Source organism: Chiloscyllium plagiosum, chromosome 16, assembly GCF_004010195.1.
Source record: "Chiloscyllium plagiosum isolate BGI_BamShark_2017 chromosome 16, ASM401019v2, whole genome shotgun sequence".
Classification (NCBI taxonomy): Eukaryota; Metazoa; Chordata; class Chondrichthyes; order Orectolobiformes; family Hemiscylliidae; genus Chiloscyllium; species Chiloscyllium plagiosum.
Genome location: NC_057725.1, coordinates 14787205 through 14805180, shown reverse-complemented (window position 1 = coordinate 14805180; position 17976 = coordinate 14787205). Strand labels below are relative to the sequence as shown.

General features: G+C 39.8%; 1 long non-coding RNA gene across 1 annotated transcript in view; it reads left to right on the top strand.

The window, feature by feature from the left end:
- The window catches only part of LOC122557665, a 10840-nt gene extending 5869 nt beyond the window's left edge, over positions 1-4971 (top strand). The window contains exon 4 of the long non-coding RNA XR_006313899.1: positions 2938-4971. This is a non-coding gene — a long non-coding RNA (uncharacterized LOC122557665). The remainder of the gene's footprint in view (positions 1-2937) is intronic.
- The last annotated feature ends 13005 nt before the right edge of the window (positions 4972-17976 follow it).

Below are 17976 nucleotides of genomic sequence, written 5' to 3'. Positions count from 1 at the left end.
CTCCCATGGGGAACCTTGTCGAACACCTTACTGAAGTCCATATAGATTACATCTACCACTCTGCCCTCATCAATCTTCTTTGTTACATCTTCAAAAAACTCAATCAAGTTTGTGAGACATGATTTCCCACGCACAAAGCCATGCCGACTATCCTTAATCCATCCTTGCCTTTCCAAATACATGCACATCCTGTCTCTCAGAATTCCCTCCAACAGCAAGCCCACCACCGAGGTCAGACTTACTGCTCTATAGTTCCCTGGCTTGTCCTTACCACCCTTCTTAAACAGTGGCACCATGTTTGCCAACCTCCAGTCTTCCGGCACCTCACCTGTGACTATCAATGATACAAATATCTCAGCAAGAGGCTCAGCAATCACTTCCCTCGCTTCCCACAGAATTCTAGGGTATGCCTGATCAGGTCCTGGGGATTTATCCACCTTTACCCATTTCAAGACATCCAGCAGTTCCTCCTCTGTAATCTGGACATTTTGCAAGATGTCACCATCTATTTCCCTACAGTCTATATTTTCCATATTCTTTTCCACAGTAAATACTAGTGCAAAATATTCATTTAGTATCTCCCCCAATTTTCTGTGTCTCCACACAAAGGCCACCTTGCTGATCTTTGAGGTACCCTATTCTCTTCTCTTAAAGCAGATAAATTTAAGAAGAGAATTGTTGAAAATGGTGAAAGACTTTGACAGCATACAACAATGCAAAATTATTTTCACTGCCAATAACTATTGAGCATAGATTTAAGATAATTATTCCAAAAATAGAATCCAAAACCACTTACGTGATGCCTTTAACATAAGACATCCCAAAGTGTTTTACAGGAGAACTTAAGACCCAGCCACTGAACCTATTAGGTCAGATGACCAAAAGCTTGTGCCAAGTTTTAAGAAGTATCTTGGAGGAGGAATGTGAGCTTAAGACGTAGAGAGGTGAAGGGAGGTTATTCCAGAACATAGGGTCTGAGCTACTGAAGGCCCAGCAACCAATAATGGAGTAGTTAAACTCAAGGATGGTCAAGAGGTTAGAATTATGGATCACATATATCTGGCAAGGTTGTGGGTGAGAGGAGATTACAGAGATGAGGGGTGTTGATAAGAAGTAAATATTTTTACAAGCTGTGATGTTATGGCCTTAAGTGTATTGTCTGAATCGGTTGAGAAAGTAGTATTATGAGGAAAGAGCAAGAGTGTGGTACCAACTTTGCTTTCAAAGAACCACAAGCACTATGGACTGAACGGGCTCCCATATTCTATGATCCATAAACCTGTGATGTATGGTATGACCAGAGATCATCATTCTGTTATAATTGCCTTTGTCATATGGAAAATTTTAGAGTATCTGATGCACAAGTTATTGTCTGCACTGTTTACTTTCTCTCCCAGACTATAAACCTCCGTAAGTAGTTCGACATTGAACTGCCTCGGCAGCAGTGTTATTCTGGGTGAGTTTGTAAAGAGCATTTGAAGATTTCAGCACCACGAACAGCTACCACGTTGCTTTCGAGCCTTTTGGAAACGGGCTCACATGCAATCAACAGCCGGCCGGCGGGTTCCTATCTTAGCACCACTCAACTATTCTAAGCATAGATAACCAACAAGACAATATTATGAGTTTCCAAAGATCCATCTTTGCTGGAAGTATAGTATTATCACGTCACTGACAGTAAAAACACATTGGCGTGACTGCATCTATTTCTGATCCTGAATTGCAACCAGATAGGAAAAAACTCGAATTAAGAAATGGTTTAAAATAAAGGAAAAACAGGATTGTTGACATTTGAAAAAAAAACTTAAAGTTCACATTGTATTCATTGTCTGTAAAAGTACGGGAGTTTGGTGAGTGCCTAAATTCACTTGACGATATTCATCTTTCATGCAAGTACCATCATCTTTTCCACCGATTGTGTTCCATGAATTGTGATGTTTGCTACTGCGGTATAGGAGTGTACAGCTGGACCCAGATACATTTCAGGAAAAGAGAGGTAGTAGTTATAAAGATATGCTGCGTTGTCCGGGGAAGAAAAGCACCCTGGTGTTTTGTACACGTTAGAAAAAAGGATTACAAACCAGCACAAGCATGTCTGTGTTTTGTGCACCTGTATGTGGTGTGGGTGTTCCTCTCAACGACACAATTGGAGAATATTATTTTTTCTTTTGTATTCATGTTTCTGCTTAGCTTTGCTTTGGAGTTTTCAATAAGCAGTTTTGCTTGTGTCCATTTGCAGTAAATAACCTGAAGTGCCTATTATTCAGACAGCAATGTGTGCATCGTTGCGTCTGTGTGCAAATTTCTTAAATGTTGAAGTGTGATTCTGCAGGGGTTTTTTAATTAACACTGAAATGAATGTAAATGAATGATCCCTTATTCATTAAAGATCATGCCTTCTGTCTGTTCCATTTTCCTTCAATGTGAATCTAAACATCTGTAAAATGAAATGGCCAAAACATACCGAATTGTTCTCTGGAAATATCTATTTCGGTGGTACTTGCTTTTTTTTGTCTGTTGTGTGTAACTTTGCTCTGTCAGAACAAGGATTTCAGGTCGACTTAAGTAGCCCTACTGCTTCTTCCCAAGTTATCCTGAATTGTTTATTGACAGTTGTGTATTTTCCCAAGTGGTCCAAAGATTGACGCGATAATGTGCTGTTTATCATATTTGTGAACGGGAAACATATTTGATGGGGTGGCTATCGCTAGATTAAAGACACTGCATTCGGTTTTCGGAAAACCCATCAGCGTGTTTTATATCCGTACTTTGCAAAGCCTTCTTCAATTACTACACAGAAGAGAGACTTTTAAAAAAAAGCTTTGTGTGATAGAATGGCTTTTTTTAAAAAAACGCAGGAATCAATTTGAATGGTCAAACTGCATATTGAGGAACCTGACTGGTGCAAATAGGAACATTTGTGTCTTTTTTTTTCAGATTTGTGTCACTTGTTTCACTGGGATTGGAAGAACAATGCTGGCCTGCTCCTTCCTCACTGAGTGGACAGTTCTGCGGGGTTTATTTTAATCACAGTGTAATTTTAATTCTGGGTCTTGTCTGTGGAAAGCTGCACGAGCTGATTCCGTGGGAGCCCAGGCAGAATGCGTGGGCGCTGAAAAGTAGCAAGCCAGAGCCAAAGATTCTTGTAATTTGCGTCACTGCAGGAGACGGGGCTGTTTGCCTGACAAATAGACAGAATTAACCTCGCTTTATCAATATCTGGCTGTAGTTCGATTGAAAAGAGAGAGGGGGAATGTGCTCCTGGCACAGGCTTGTTTCTGCAGTGTGTAAACCGTGCGAGGTACACCAGGCACAGCACACCCTAGATTACAATGCCCATGCCTAGAGGCTAATGCTAATGTTTTGGCGCTGAAACATATTTTTAAAAAAAATCCTCATTCGGATCACCCCCGAGACTCTTAAAGAGACTGTGAACGTGACGTCAATGGAATAAGACTGACGCGTACCAACTCACCATTTCCACACAGGCTGGAGACGGTAGCTACAGAGTCCCTCATTCCTTCCCCTTTATCGCTCCAACCCCACTGCCCAAAGAGCCACCTTTTGCTCCTAATTCCTCAATTGCAGAGAAAACAGAAATAAAATTTTGTAAAGAAAGGCCTTGGGGTAAAAAAAAACACCCAAACAATAATGACTGGCGTGTTAGAAAGCTGGGGTTGTATGTATTTTTGTAAAGTGTTGCTTCCCAGAAGTGTTTTGCAAGGAAGCGCTGCATATTATCCAAATGTGCGAGATGCAAATAAAATGAAAGGTGGACCGCTAAATATATTTGAAAGCCGGGGGCACACGATCGAAGCCCCAACACACCCAGACAGCTGGGGAGATGTGTAAATGAGACCGGAGAGTGTAGAAAGGTTTGAAATCTCTGCAATGATGTAACTAAAAGCTAGCCAGATACAAGTGGTGCAGAGATGGTAAAGGATCAAAATCTCAGTGTTCATTTCATGGTTTGTACGTCACGTTGCAGCAAAATGCCTTTGTGAGTAGTTTTTTTTGAGACCGCAAGCTAAAAATAGCACGGGGTTTGATCGCACTCCAGAAATAGAAGGAGGGATTTACTTGCATAAAAAGAGAGCGCGGGTGGAGGAAAACCTGATTTCGACTTCTATATTTGCAACTCAATCAGAAAATTAATAGGATACTTTTGTTTTGCCGAGGAGAGGAATCCTAAGCGATGGTAGGTTATATTTGTATCTACAATGATGTGAAGCTTTACTATGCATTTTTAAAAAATTGTCTCTGAATATGCTCACAAGTAGATCGCATTGCATGTGTTTTTCTTTCTAAGAGATACTCATTGTGGAGAGTAGGCAGCAGGTGGATGGAGGATCACCCTGAATCCTTATATATCTGAATCAATATCAGTTGGAACCCGCTCTCTGTCGGCGGTGCTGAGACTCTCAGCAAACGTGATCCCGAGAATGAGCCAGCTTTAACGTGGCACTGTCATAACTTCGAGGGCAAAACAGATTCTGGGACAAGACGGATGGAGCTGTGAAAGTAAACACAACGTAAAAATATAATCCGTCCTTCCTTCATGCTGAATTGTAAGTCGATGCTTTAGAATCGCTCTATGTCCGCAAAACAAATATCAATTCTCAATAGTCAGTTCTCACTTCCACTTTTGACAATCGATTATATCACCCTTTCTGATTGGCGCCTCCAATGTTACTGGGTGTGATGGTAGACGTATCTGTTTGTTTGGGAGGAGGGGGCGAGCAGCATCTGGAGAAATACTGTACGGAAGACGGTAATTGTAGCAACTTTGTAAACAGTTCTGAGCTCTTCTGAAGTTTTAAAAGCAATATTAACATTTAAGGTGCACTGAAGACTTTCCTGCTAAGCTGTGGCATTATTCTGATGTTTCGTTTACGTCAGTTATAGGCAGACATCGAATGCAGCCTCTTAAACATTGTACTCACTGACACACGCGTCTATTTTTCAGCTCTTCCCGCCTATAATTCTGAGTTCCCTACTGGATGATGTTCTGTAGAGTAGGAGGCTATAGGACGCTTTTTAAAAAAACCTCTTCTCCCACACATTCTTATTTTTTGTCTCCTCACTGCTCTTACCGCGATCATCACATACTTCCCCTCTCACTTTTCTGTTCTTAGTGATATTCTGTTTGGATGAGTGGGTGGAATCTCTATTTAAGTTGTGGTGTTTTGGGAAAGTGGTGTGCACTGATTGTATTGAACGGCGCTGCCTCTGCTGCCTCTGCTGCCACTGCACCTGACCCAGAGTTCTGTCTGGGAAGTGGTGCTCTGAGTAACACTGGAACGGATTATTGCATTATTGATATACATTATAGAACATATCCTGTGAATACCAGCTACATGAACAAACAGAACATAGTATAACCCGTCCCTTCACCAAGCGGACATTCACTTGGTCTACAAGTCGTCAACATCCCAACAGTGTGGTGAAGATATACAGGGAACTAATGTAACGGCCAAACACTTGTAAGTTAATTGCTTCGACATGCACAATTCGTACTGTGTGTTTAGACTTGACGAACTCTACGACAGATGGATGAAGATCTATCTGAATGTCAAAATTAGATTAATTTATACAGGCGGTGATGCGCATTCTGCATTGGTGCAATCCTAAATTGAGCTCCTGTATGTTTCTACTTATCCAGTATCGGCGGCAGCCTTGATGTTGTCAGTATGCAATTAGACCCAGTGAACAGGAACGTAGATAGCAGGATGATGAGGTAGATGCATCAGTGAAGCACAAATCTAGTCGTCAGGCACACACACAGAGACGCACGAGCTAATGAAGAGACAACAGACGATCTGCATTTACAGGTATCATTATATTCTGTAAACAAACACATGCTGATTAACCCACACCAACACCCACCTTTTGAACCGACCTGCCGCGTTTGCAAGGCACCAAATGTGCGCCAAAGTTCACCAGCCGGCATCTGTGTGGGATCGAGTGCCGAGGCGCTGTGTTTACAAGCCGATGGTGCAGACTGAAAATAAAACACGTGCAGTAATACAGGCATCCCGACCAACTCCCAGCGTCGCCTTCCATTAAAAACAAACCAAGGTCGCTTTCCCCAGTGTTTGGCTTACTCCACAGCGAGACTCGTCCAGGATTCGGAGTGAATTAACTAATTCAGAGTGGCGTAATTTTTCCACAGCATGGCTTCAAAGTCGTGACTGTGAAGTGAGTAATCTGCGTGGATGCGTCATGGGTCCAGTCACAGTTCACTCGCAACTGAAGAAAATCGTGACTTACTCGCTACATCCCCAAATGAAAGGCTCCCAATCAGAACTTTGCCAACAGGACTGCAGTGCAACCGGGCGATCCGATCGCGCTTTCTTTTATTATCCTCCATAGGACCAGAAGATTGGTCCTAGAATACCTAATTACCAAGATCGTGACCCTCCCACACAATATAATAACTTATATACTTTCTGTGGGTGAGAGGAATTTTAGTTTACATTCGCTGCTGAACGTGCGAAATCCAGGAATGAAAGCGGAAGACAGAGGTAAGTCAGATCAAGACTTTTCAAAACAATTGTAAACCTTTAGGTTCATTATCGTTTGTGGTGCAAACGTTAGTGGCTCACAGTCAACCGTCATATTGCCATAGTAATCTCGAGAGTGGTTATAAACTGCGAAGATGCATTTGTATTGTTTTGTTGTTAATATTCCTGTGGTGGCCTGGATGGATACTTCTTGCACTGTTTGGTTTTCGAAAAGAAGCAAACTGTTAACACACCATGCTCAAGTGGAAGGACAGCGTCCCGCAGCATAGAGTCACTGAGGATTCTTACAAACTTCACCTGCTCTCCTGGTTATGACCACGGCGGTGCCTTTCCTGCAAAAAGATGCACAGTTCCTGCTGGGGAACAAAAGGCTGTTCCTTGACGGGTCATGATAGGAAGCTGCGAGAGCTCTCTGTGCACAAGCAGGGGCAGCAGGCAGTTTTATTTTGATTGCACCCCTTTCCTTCCCCGTCCCCAGATGCTGCTGTTTTGTGGGATGGAGACATGGTGAAGACTGGACGTGGTGGACACGAAGGCGAGCCGGACAAATGTTCTGGGGAAGCCGGGCACCCTCGTCAGGCGCTGTGAAGGGGGTGGGGGCAAGTAAGGTTCAAGCCTGGCCTGAACCTGTTTCATTGGGAGCATGTGTGTGTGTCTGTCCATGTCTCTGCCTGTGTCCCTGTCTCTGCCTGTGTGTGTGTGTCTCTGTGCATGTCTCTGCCTTTGTGTGTGTCTGTCTATGTGCCTGACTCGCCTGTATGCCCCGAAGAGTGTGTCTGTGCCTATGTGTGTGTCTGTTTATGTGTTTGTCTATGTGTCTGTTTGTGTGTCTACGTGTGTCTATGTATCTGTATATGAGTGTGTGCTTATGTGTCTCTCCGTGTCTATGTGTGTATCTATGTATCTGCCTGTGTGTGTTTATGTATCTGGCTGTGTCCATGTGTCTGTGTCTATGGATCTGTCTGTGTGTGTGTTTATGTATCTTCCTGTGTCTATGGACCTGCCTGTGTGGGCGTTTATGTATCTGTCTGTGTATATGGATCTGTCTGTGTGGGTGTTTATGTATCTTTCTGTGTCTATGGATCTGTCTGTGTGGGCGTTTATGTATCTGTCTGTGTCTATGGATCTGTCTGTGTGGGTGTTTATGTATCTTTCTGTGTCTATGTATCTGAGTGTCTATGTGTGTGTGTGTGTGTGTGTTTTGAAAGGGGGGCCCTTGAAATGAGCTCTTTCGGGATTGGACGGTGACGATTCGGTGGAGACCAATGAGCTTGCGCGCCGGTCTCTATTTATTTACTGGTCGGGGCAGCGTTACCTCCTTTACGCAGCGACACCAAGTCTGCAGCACAGACTACACTTGGAAACAGATCGTGAGGATTCAAGTCCGTCTCTCCATCACTCCATAGAAATACCCTTCTCTCTCGCTTTTTTTCCTCTCTCTCTCCCTCTCCCTGCCTTTTCTCTGTCTACCCTCCCTCCCTTTCTCTATCTGTTTAAAACACCAGGAGGCAGTTCCTGCTCCAGCACTAAGTGGAGTTGATGAGTGGAAGCAGTGTCTCAGAGAAGATTTGTGAGGGTGGGGAAGGGGGAAACCTGGCTCTTTTCAGTGAGGCGATGGATGGGTGGGGGGAGCTCCATACGCGTCGTGGAAGGAGGGAGCATGGATGGATGGAAAGGGGGTGGGTGAAGGTGGAGGGGGGGAAACCGTGTTGGGCGCCAAACAACGGCTCCAGCTGAAGATCGAGAGGACCATCTACAAAAAAGCCAAGATCCCGTTCGTCTTGCTCGGAGCCTTGATTTTTGTTATTGTTATTGGCAGCTTCCCTTTCACTTACCCCCCCACCCCAAACCTACCCCCCCGCCCCTCCTCACCACCACCACCCCAGCTGATTTTTGTTTTTTGTCTTTCTCGAATCTTTTTGCGGTCTGGGCTTGCTGTATGTGACTCTGTAACCGGGAAGCCCTTACCCCAAAAAGCATTCGCGGAGGACGCGTTCATCGAAGATTTACCACACACAGAGAGAGAGAGAGAGAGAGACGCTGCTGGAACTGAGGGTAGCCGCCGTACAGCGGCACCGAAAGGACCGGACTCATTGTGGATCGACCGCAGCTCCCTTTTGCCCAGCACCAGCGAGGGCTGTTGGGGAGGGGGGGGAGTGGGGTGGTGGGGGTTTGGGAACCATTGCCAATACCCACCCCAACCCTCTCCTAACCTCTTACCCTCCCTGACTCCAACCACAGCCCCGCCTCACCAATTACCCCACCACTCCAGTCCCTTATTTCCAGGCCTTACTCGACCCCCCCCCCTCCCCCAACCCCACCCCACCCCACCCCCCTTTTCCAAAATACAAACTTTCCCTCATTGCAACACCTCTTCAGTCATTGGGGACTCCCACAATAAATGAGAACACATTTCTTCATTTTCAAGGTGGGGGGTGGGAAGGGGGGGGAAAGAAAAAAAAAGTTCATGAAAACAGCATCAATTCAGCTTCACCACAGCAATAAATACTTTATGTTCAGTGTGTGTCAAACACGGACTGTGTTGAAAAGAGCCGACAAAATGGCTGGGTAACGCTTAGAGTTGCATCCTTTCATATCAATACCGCACACCACAACCCTGGTTTTCTTTTTTTAAATTATTTTAGAATCCCTTTTCTTTATTTTGTAGAAATATGGAGGCATGCAAAATAGAGTAATGCAAGAAACTGCCCAAACTTTCTCAATTAATAAGCAGAGGAAAGCGTGCCAGTGAACCAGGATCGAGAGGCAGCGTGCGCGGCGGTGTCTATAACTCTCGATCATATTCCAGCCGTATTTCTTCTTAAAACTCCACAATAACTGTTACAGTCACGCGTTTCTCGCTTTTATTCTGCCTCGGTAGAGATAAACAGTTAAAATTAAAATGTATTTAAACACGGTTCAGGTAAAGTAGGAACAGAAGCGTGTCTATTTCCAAATCACAGCGAGCTTCAAGAGCAGGAACAGGGCGTTTTTACGGACAATTTTACCTTAAAAGAATGTGCGTGTGTGTGTCTATGTGCATATTGCACACGCTTCGGTGGAGAAAACTTTCTCACCGGCGGCGTTTCATGTTAAATACTTGGCGAAATCGAATTAGGAAGTTAAACAAAGTGAGGCCATTGACCAATTGTCTGCTTTTCGCTCAAAGGGGATAAAATAATGTACAAGGAAAAGCAGATGTACCTGTTAGTGGGCTATAAGTAATGAGACATGTTTTATTCCTGAAAATTAGCGTTGAAAGCCTCCTTGTTGAAGTTCAGTAGCATGACTTTTAGGAGACATAGACATTGTCAGGCCTTCAAGTGGTATCAGATCAGGGAGCTGTTGTGTACATGGGGACTAAAACAAGGAGAGTTTAGATTCAAGAAATGAAGGGAAATGTTGCCCCCTTGGTTATTTCCAAATTCCAACAGAAGATGTATAATGAAGATTATTGGAAAAAAATAACATGGGAATGAATCACTAGATTTAGCAACAAACTTTATTTCAAATTGAATTGTGGAAGTAAACATCTTTTAATCGCACTCATTGTCCTCAGTCACTATTGCAACAAATCATTGTGTTTTCTAAGATCATTCATCTTTACCCTAATAAAGTTAACCATTGCAGGTTCTGACTACTTATATGGGTTAACATCACCAGTCCCATAACCATATACATAAGGGCTGTGATTGATCTTAGAATAATGCTTCATTTTCAAAATAAAGCTTTCTTTTTACTGTTTAGAGAGATTGGTTCCTAAATAAGACCATTTCATGAAGACCACATTAATAAAAAACTTAAATAATGCAGGAAGCAAGCTTAATATGATGTAAAATGCTTTGTTCCTGGTACCTACCTAGAACCCATATCTGCAGTAAATTTATTGCCATTTATTTATTTCGTTTTGGGTATTTCTGGCTAGGTCATGATTTTATTACCATCTTTGAGTAGCATCTTCTTGAACTGTTGTCTATGTAAAGTAGTGCACCAAACGATTCAAATTAATCACAGCAAACACAAAGATGTTATCCAGAAAATATAGTGAAAATTTACCTATGAATAATCAATAAAACCATCTTTACTGTTTGAGAAGAGATCATATGCCAGTCATGATTGAACATAGAGTTTTGCATTTGTATAGCACTTTTTAACCATCTCGTAATATCCCAAAAGGAGTTACAACTGATGAAATAATATTGAAGTTTAGGCATTGTTGCAATGTAGGAATTGCATAAATATTTAAATAATCACAAGTATATGTAAGAGTGTATATAGTCTATTATGCAGTATGTATCAATTGTTTACAAGACGTCACATATAATCATCTAAAGAAAGACATTTAACATTTAATAGAATACTAGCCATCTTTCCTGACCTGTTCCAATGTGCTTGCTGACCTGCACTGGTTCCCGATTTTAAAATTCTTATCCTCACTTTCAAATCCATACATGTCTTTCCCCCCTTATTTTTGCAATCTTTTCCAGTCTCATAACCCTCCGCCATCCCTAAATCTAACCTTTCGTGGACTCCCAATTATAATTGCTCAATCAATGGTAGCCATGTCTTCACTTGTCTGGGCCTCAATTCCCTCCCCACACCTCTTTGCATCTCTCCTTCATTCTCCTCTTTTAATACAGTCCTTAGAACATATCTCTTTGTCCAAGTCTTTGATCATTTGACCTAATGTCTCATTTTGTGACTTGCTGTCTTCATTTTTAATCCTCCTGTAAAGCACCTTGGGATGTTTCATCTGGTTCATTAAAGGGGAACTACATTAAGAGTACCTTAATTGAGGTATAGGAGATGCTAAAGAGAATTGACAAAGTAGGCATAGAAAGGATGATGCCTCCTATGGGGCAGCCCAGAACAAGAGGTCATACTTTTAGGATAAGAGGCAGCAGATTCAAAACAGTAAAGAATAGAAATTATTCCTTTTGCGAATCTGTCAAATTCACTACACCAAAGTGCAGTAGACACTGTAACATTGAGTAAATTCAAGGAGAAGATAGATTTTTAATCAGTATTGGGTTGAAGGATTATAGAGAAAGGGCTGAAAAGTGGAGTTGAGGCCGAGCTATGAGCATATTAAATAGCAGAGCAGGCTCAGCAGCAACTGCCTATTCATGCTCACAGTTCTTATGTTTCAAAAGGCAACCTATGAAATATAACTTGGTGAGGTGGTGGGTTGGTGGATTTTGACAGTGGACTAGTAATCCTGAGATCTAAGCAATTGCTCTTGAAATAGAGATTTGAATCCCACCATAGCAAAACTTAAAACAATGAATATCTGGAATGTAGAGCTAGTTGAATGGTGACCATGTAACCATTGTCAGTTGCTGTAAAAACTCATTTGGTTAATAATTTTTTTTATTCATTCACAAGATGAGCGTATCGCTGGCTAGGCCAGCATTTATTGCCCATCCCTAATTGCCCCGAGAGAGAGCAGTAAAGAGTTAACCACATTGCTGTGGGTTTCTCTATAACCCTTCAACCCATTACTAATTAAAAATCTATCCCTCCCCTAAATTTACTCAATGTCCTAGTATCCATCGCACAGTGGGGTAGTGAGTTCCACAGATTTACAATCATTTGAGAGAAGTAATGTCTTCTCCTTGCTGTTTTAAATCTGCTGCCGATTGTGCTAAAACATGACCTCTTGTATCAGATTTCACCACATGAGGAATTATCTTTTCTATGCCTTGTTTATCACATTGTCACGTGAAGACCAGACCAGGTAAGGCTGGCAGTTTCCTTCCCTAACAGACATTAAAGAACCAGATGGGTTTTTTCCAACAATCAGTTCATGGTCATCATTAGACCCTTAACTTCACAATTTTAATGAATTCTGCCATGGTGGGACTTGAACCCATGTTCCCAGAACATTGCCCAGGTCTCTGGATTAACAGTCTAGTGACATTGCCACTAGACTATCATGTCCCTCTTTAGGGAATAAAAACTGTTGTTCTTACCTGTTCTGGATGCTCATCATAAGAACGAGAGAACACAGATTTAAAATTATATGCACAAGAAGCAAAGGTGATTTGAGAAAAATGTTTTCACTCAGAGAGTAGTTGCCTGGAAATGTGTCATGGCAGGTTTAATTGAGGCATTCAAGAAGGTCTTGGATGATGATTTAAATAAAAATAATGTTCAGAGGTATGGGGATAAAGCAGGAGATTGATAGTAGGTAGTAATGCTAACTTGAAAAGTCGATATAGTTATGATACACGATATGGCCTCCTTCTGCACCGTAATGGTTCTGTGATTGTGCAAGAGTTGAGACTCCTGGCCCACAGCAATATACTTGACTCTTAACTGTCCTCTGAAATGGTACTAATAAGCCAGACAGTTCAAGTAGCAATTAGGGATGGGTATTAAATGTGGGCCAACAATGCGCACATCCCATGATCAAACACAGAAAAACAATTTGCTATTGGAGTTAGAACCAACTTGTTTTGAAACTAATGCAACAGCATAATTTACCTTGTTGCAAATGTTGTTTTTAGGTAAGCATTTGTATATTCATATTTTGAGGTAAGATTTTTAAATAATAAATTTGAGATTGTTTATAATCTTCATAGGTTTAAGTAAAATATAGTACATGATTGTACATGTAGTACAAGTCTTCACAAACCTTGCATAGTACATGATGACAGATCACAGTCATGAAACATTAACTCGCTGTTTCTCTCTATAGGTGCTGCCTGACCTGCCAAATATTTCCAGAATTTTCTGTTTTCTTTTCAGATTTCCAAGATCCAACATTATTTAAATTGTGGTACAGTTTTTGCATTTTCATTGATATTACAGTACCATAATGTTTGACCTTCTAAATGATAAAACACGCTATATGTAACACTTTATTTTCACTTTTTTTTGTATAAGGAGGGTCTCCTATTTCAGAAATGGAATGACATGGCTGCCAGGGCATCTAATGTCCATTTCTGGTCAGGTCAGCCTTCAGCACATTGATACAGTTGCTTTTGCCACATTCCCAATTCTGTTTCATGCACTCTCCAAAATTCCTTAGATTTCAGATTCAAAATGCACAGGTACAACAATTCTTTCAAAATTGGCCTCAGTTTTCTATACCATACAAATTATATCTTCATGGTCCAATTTTATTTATTAACTGTTTACATTAAATAACAATTTTTGCAAGTTTTTAAAATTCTAAACAGAATGTTAAGTTTCTTTGATTTTGTTTTTTGAGGAAGTAACAAGAATGATTCAGAAGAGAAGGGTAGTGGATGTTATCTACATGAACATTAGTAAGGCACTTGATAAGGTACCTCATGGCAGGCTGGTACAGAAGGTAGAATCTCATGGAATCCTGAGATGGCTAGATGGATACAAAACTGAATTGGTCATAGAAGACAGAGATTAGCGGTGGAAGGGTACTTTTCAGAATGGAGATCAGTAACTAGTGGTGTTCTGCAGGCATCTGTGCTGGGACCTTTGTTGTTTATAATATATGTAGGTGGAGGAAAATGTAAGTGGTCTGATTAGTAAGCTTGCAGATGGCACCAAAATTGATAGAGTTGCAGGTGCTGAAAAAGATTATCAAAGGATACAGCAGGATATAGATAGATTGCAGGTTTGGACAGAGAAATGGCACATAGAGTTTAATCCGAACAAATGCAAGGTGATGATTGGAAGATCAAATTCAAGTGTGAACTGTACAATCAATGGCAGAACCCTTAGGAGCATTTACGTCCAGAGGATCTGGGCATACAAGTCCACAGATCCCTGAAAGTGGCAACACAGGTAGATAAGATGGTCAAGGAGGCATACAGCATGCTTGCCATCATCAGTCAGGACAATGAATATAAAACTTGGCAAGCTATGTTACAGCTGTACAAAACTTTGGTGAGGCCTTATTTGGAATATTGCATACAGTTCTGGTCACCACACTAACAGAAGGACATGGATCCTTTGGAGAGGGTGCAGAGAATGTTTCCCAGGCTGTTGCCAGGGCTGGAGGATTTTAGTTACAGTTGTTAGAAAAATGAGGATTGTTTTCACTGGAAAGACAGAGGCTGAGGGGCTATCTGTTGGAGAGCTACAAAACTATGTGAGGCACAGATAGGGTATATATTCAGAGGTTTTTTTTTCCCGGGATGGAAAGAAAACACATGTTCAAGGTGATAAGGGAAAAGCTTAGGAGAGAAGTGTGGGGAAACTTTTTCACACTGTGTGTGGAGGCTGCCTGGACCCCATTGCCAGTGGAGGTGATGGAAGCATGCACATTAGCAACATTTAAGGCATATCTTGATAGAGCCATGAACAGGAGGTGAACAGAGGTATAGAAACCGCACCTGGACAATAAGTAGTGGGTCTAAATAAGAACAAGGAATCGGCGCAAGTCTTGGTGTGCTGAAAGGCCTGACCCTATGCTATATTGTATTGTATTGCATTATAAAATTTATGAAATTAATACTGTAGCTGTCAGTCTTTTGTCTTTAATGATTCTTAATATTTGAGTTGACATTATTTATGCAATCTGAATGTTAGTGAGGTGACCAGATATTATTCCAGCTTTCAGAAGATACATGCTCACATGAATTGATATTAGATAAACATAATGTATATTGAATAATCATATTTCTGTCCAATGAACTGCCTAACCAGTACTGTATTTAATTATTAAGATATAAAGGATATGATATTTACCACTATTCATTCCTGCCATAGTCTTGTAAACAATAACTTTCTATCCTGGTATTATCTCTGCATGCACCACAGGCTACCTTGGTAGTACTCCATTTTGTTATTTTCCCTAATCTACACAATGGTGTTCACATATTTACAAAGTTAGCATATCTGGAAGCTAATTCGAGGCATAAACATTGTGTGTTGTGTTGTACTTAAATAAGTAATACTGCAGAAAGCTTGACCAAGTTGAAATGTAACAGTTAATGCAATTTATTTTCTAAACTGGATTGATCAAACTGTATAAACTACTTGCATGAAATAAAATAGATAATGTGACTTGACATTGTCAGAAGCTTTAGTTATGTTAATATAGTGTAGAATTTCCTAGATTATTTCTTCTTCCCCATTTTAACCAATAGTATTTGAAGCAAAATCTATTACATTTTATGCATTAGTAGATGATAGTCTTAATTTAAGTTGAATTCATAAAATAGTTCTTTTTTTATTAGTAATGACTTACATTTCTTCAACTGGATAGTTTAAATGCTCAAGTATAGATAGTGAATGCATTTAATATATTGCATTTTTAGACCCACCTGATGAGACCTATAAAATGTTAAGGATCATAGAACAGTATATGAATGGAAACTAAGTTCAAAACCATCACACACCGCTATGTCCTAAATCAACCTGAATTATGCAATTTAACTTATTTTGTCAAAATCGTGATATGCACCTGTGCAAAAGGTAATGAAGTAACTATTGTATTAAAGATTTGATTCACTCCCTGTATACAAAGGTAAAAACAAAATAACATTAACAATTAAAACTATTTCCTTGTTTAGGCTACAGAAGTGCTTATATTTGGAATTTGTCACTAAATTCACCAGAATAGGCATGTCCTGAAATAAATATATCAACTTTTCTTGTTAGGTTATGCATAAAAATCTTCAATTTTAAATGAATGCATCAGAGTGTTTGCATTTTGCAACAAAATGTCTCAAAGCAGAGTACATATTTTTGAAAATGACTCTGTTTAGCTTTCATGTAGTATAGTTTATCTTCAATGTTCGCTTTTCCTTTCTGTTAACTAATATATCTTCCTTATTTTTCCATGCAGGACATTTATTTCTATCTCATCACCTTCAATAGAAGAAAGATCTTACCTGTCTATGATGTTTGTGACAACTTTGAAAGCAGAACATTGCTGTAAAATTCAGGTAAGGTCAGTTTTCAAAAAGAACGTGATGCTTACATGTTAAAATATTGCCATTTCTCACGCAGTAAACAAAATAGAAACTAATTGGCACATTACTGCCTTGGTTAAAATGAAGAATATTCCCCAATTAGTAAACTGATGTCTAAATTGATATCAAATATATTTTCTCAAACAAACAACAATTAAATGCTACTTTGCACAGGAAAGGAACCTTATTTTGTTTGCAAATTTTAGATGTTTGCATGAAATAAAGTAATTAGGATCAGGAAGATATTATAACACCTTGTTTAAAGTTGAGAAAAAGAGGACATATTTTAAAATAGAGTTTGCTACAACTCTACATCCAAGATTGTTTTATGCTTTGAAAAGTGTCGATATATAAATAATCCTAAGAGGTAAATATTAGCAACATATATGATAGACATAATTGAAATTCATTTTGTAAGATCAAATTGAATTTTTGAGGTGTCTCAAGGAGTTGGAGTATATTGAATGATATCTTTTCCATTCAAACATTTAGTATAAATAAACTTTTTAAGAACTAATAAATGTAATGTTCTGTTTTACATATTTGTACTTTAGGCAAGTTAGCTCTTCTGTGCAGGAGCATGATTATTACCAGAATAGATAATTAATAATAAGACAATTTGTGTCAATGTGTTAAAAATGATACAATTCAGATTTTATTTACAATGACAGCTCCATTCTACTATAAATTAAACAAATCCACTATTTAGCTAGAAATTTGTAATTTATTAAATACTTAATTCAGTAATGTTAACTTTGATCACAACACAAACCAGGGAAGAAAAGAATGGTAAATTCTCCTGAATTTACAAAGTCCTGTTTTAAAGGGAATATATTCAAGTTGTAAGTCCAGCAAACTACTTTGAATTAGAGAATGTTGGCTACTACCAAACATAAAGAAGAAAATATCAAATTACAATAAAATGGTAGATAATAAATGGCCATATCTTGCAATATCGGTGCTAGGTGTTAAGCGAACAGTAGTAAAAAGGAAAGGAGAAACTAAAGCAGAGAGAATATAGGCTACAATTCAGCCATATCATCGAATTGCATGTTTAAGTTATATGATTTGAAAAGTCAAAGGAAGTATTGGCTAAGTAATATGTAGGGTCATGCCCAACAAAATTTGGTGGTAATTTAAAATTACTGTGTAGGTATTTATGATTTTTTTTAAAAAAAAGTTCTATAGTGTAATTCTTCTGATAGGAATCTCATATTTTGATCAGAAATGACGAAATAATTAAGTCTCTGTCAATTATTTGTCCAGAATGCAAAACAGAGGACTGGTCAAACACAATTCATATAAAGGAGATAAAGCTGCTTTATTACATCTAGTAATTGCTCAGTCCCAACCTGCCCCAATTGTATGTTTGACTAATCCTGAAAAACAAATGCATTCCTTTTTGGACTACACGTTCTTTAGAGACATGTCACTCCAAATTATTTTTTCTTGTGGTGTCAAGTAATCTCATATCAATAATTTGAGAGAATAAAGATACTTCCCCTCCAACTGTAAAAATATACAAAGAGCAGAGGATTTTTTGTTTA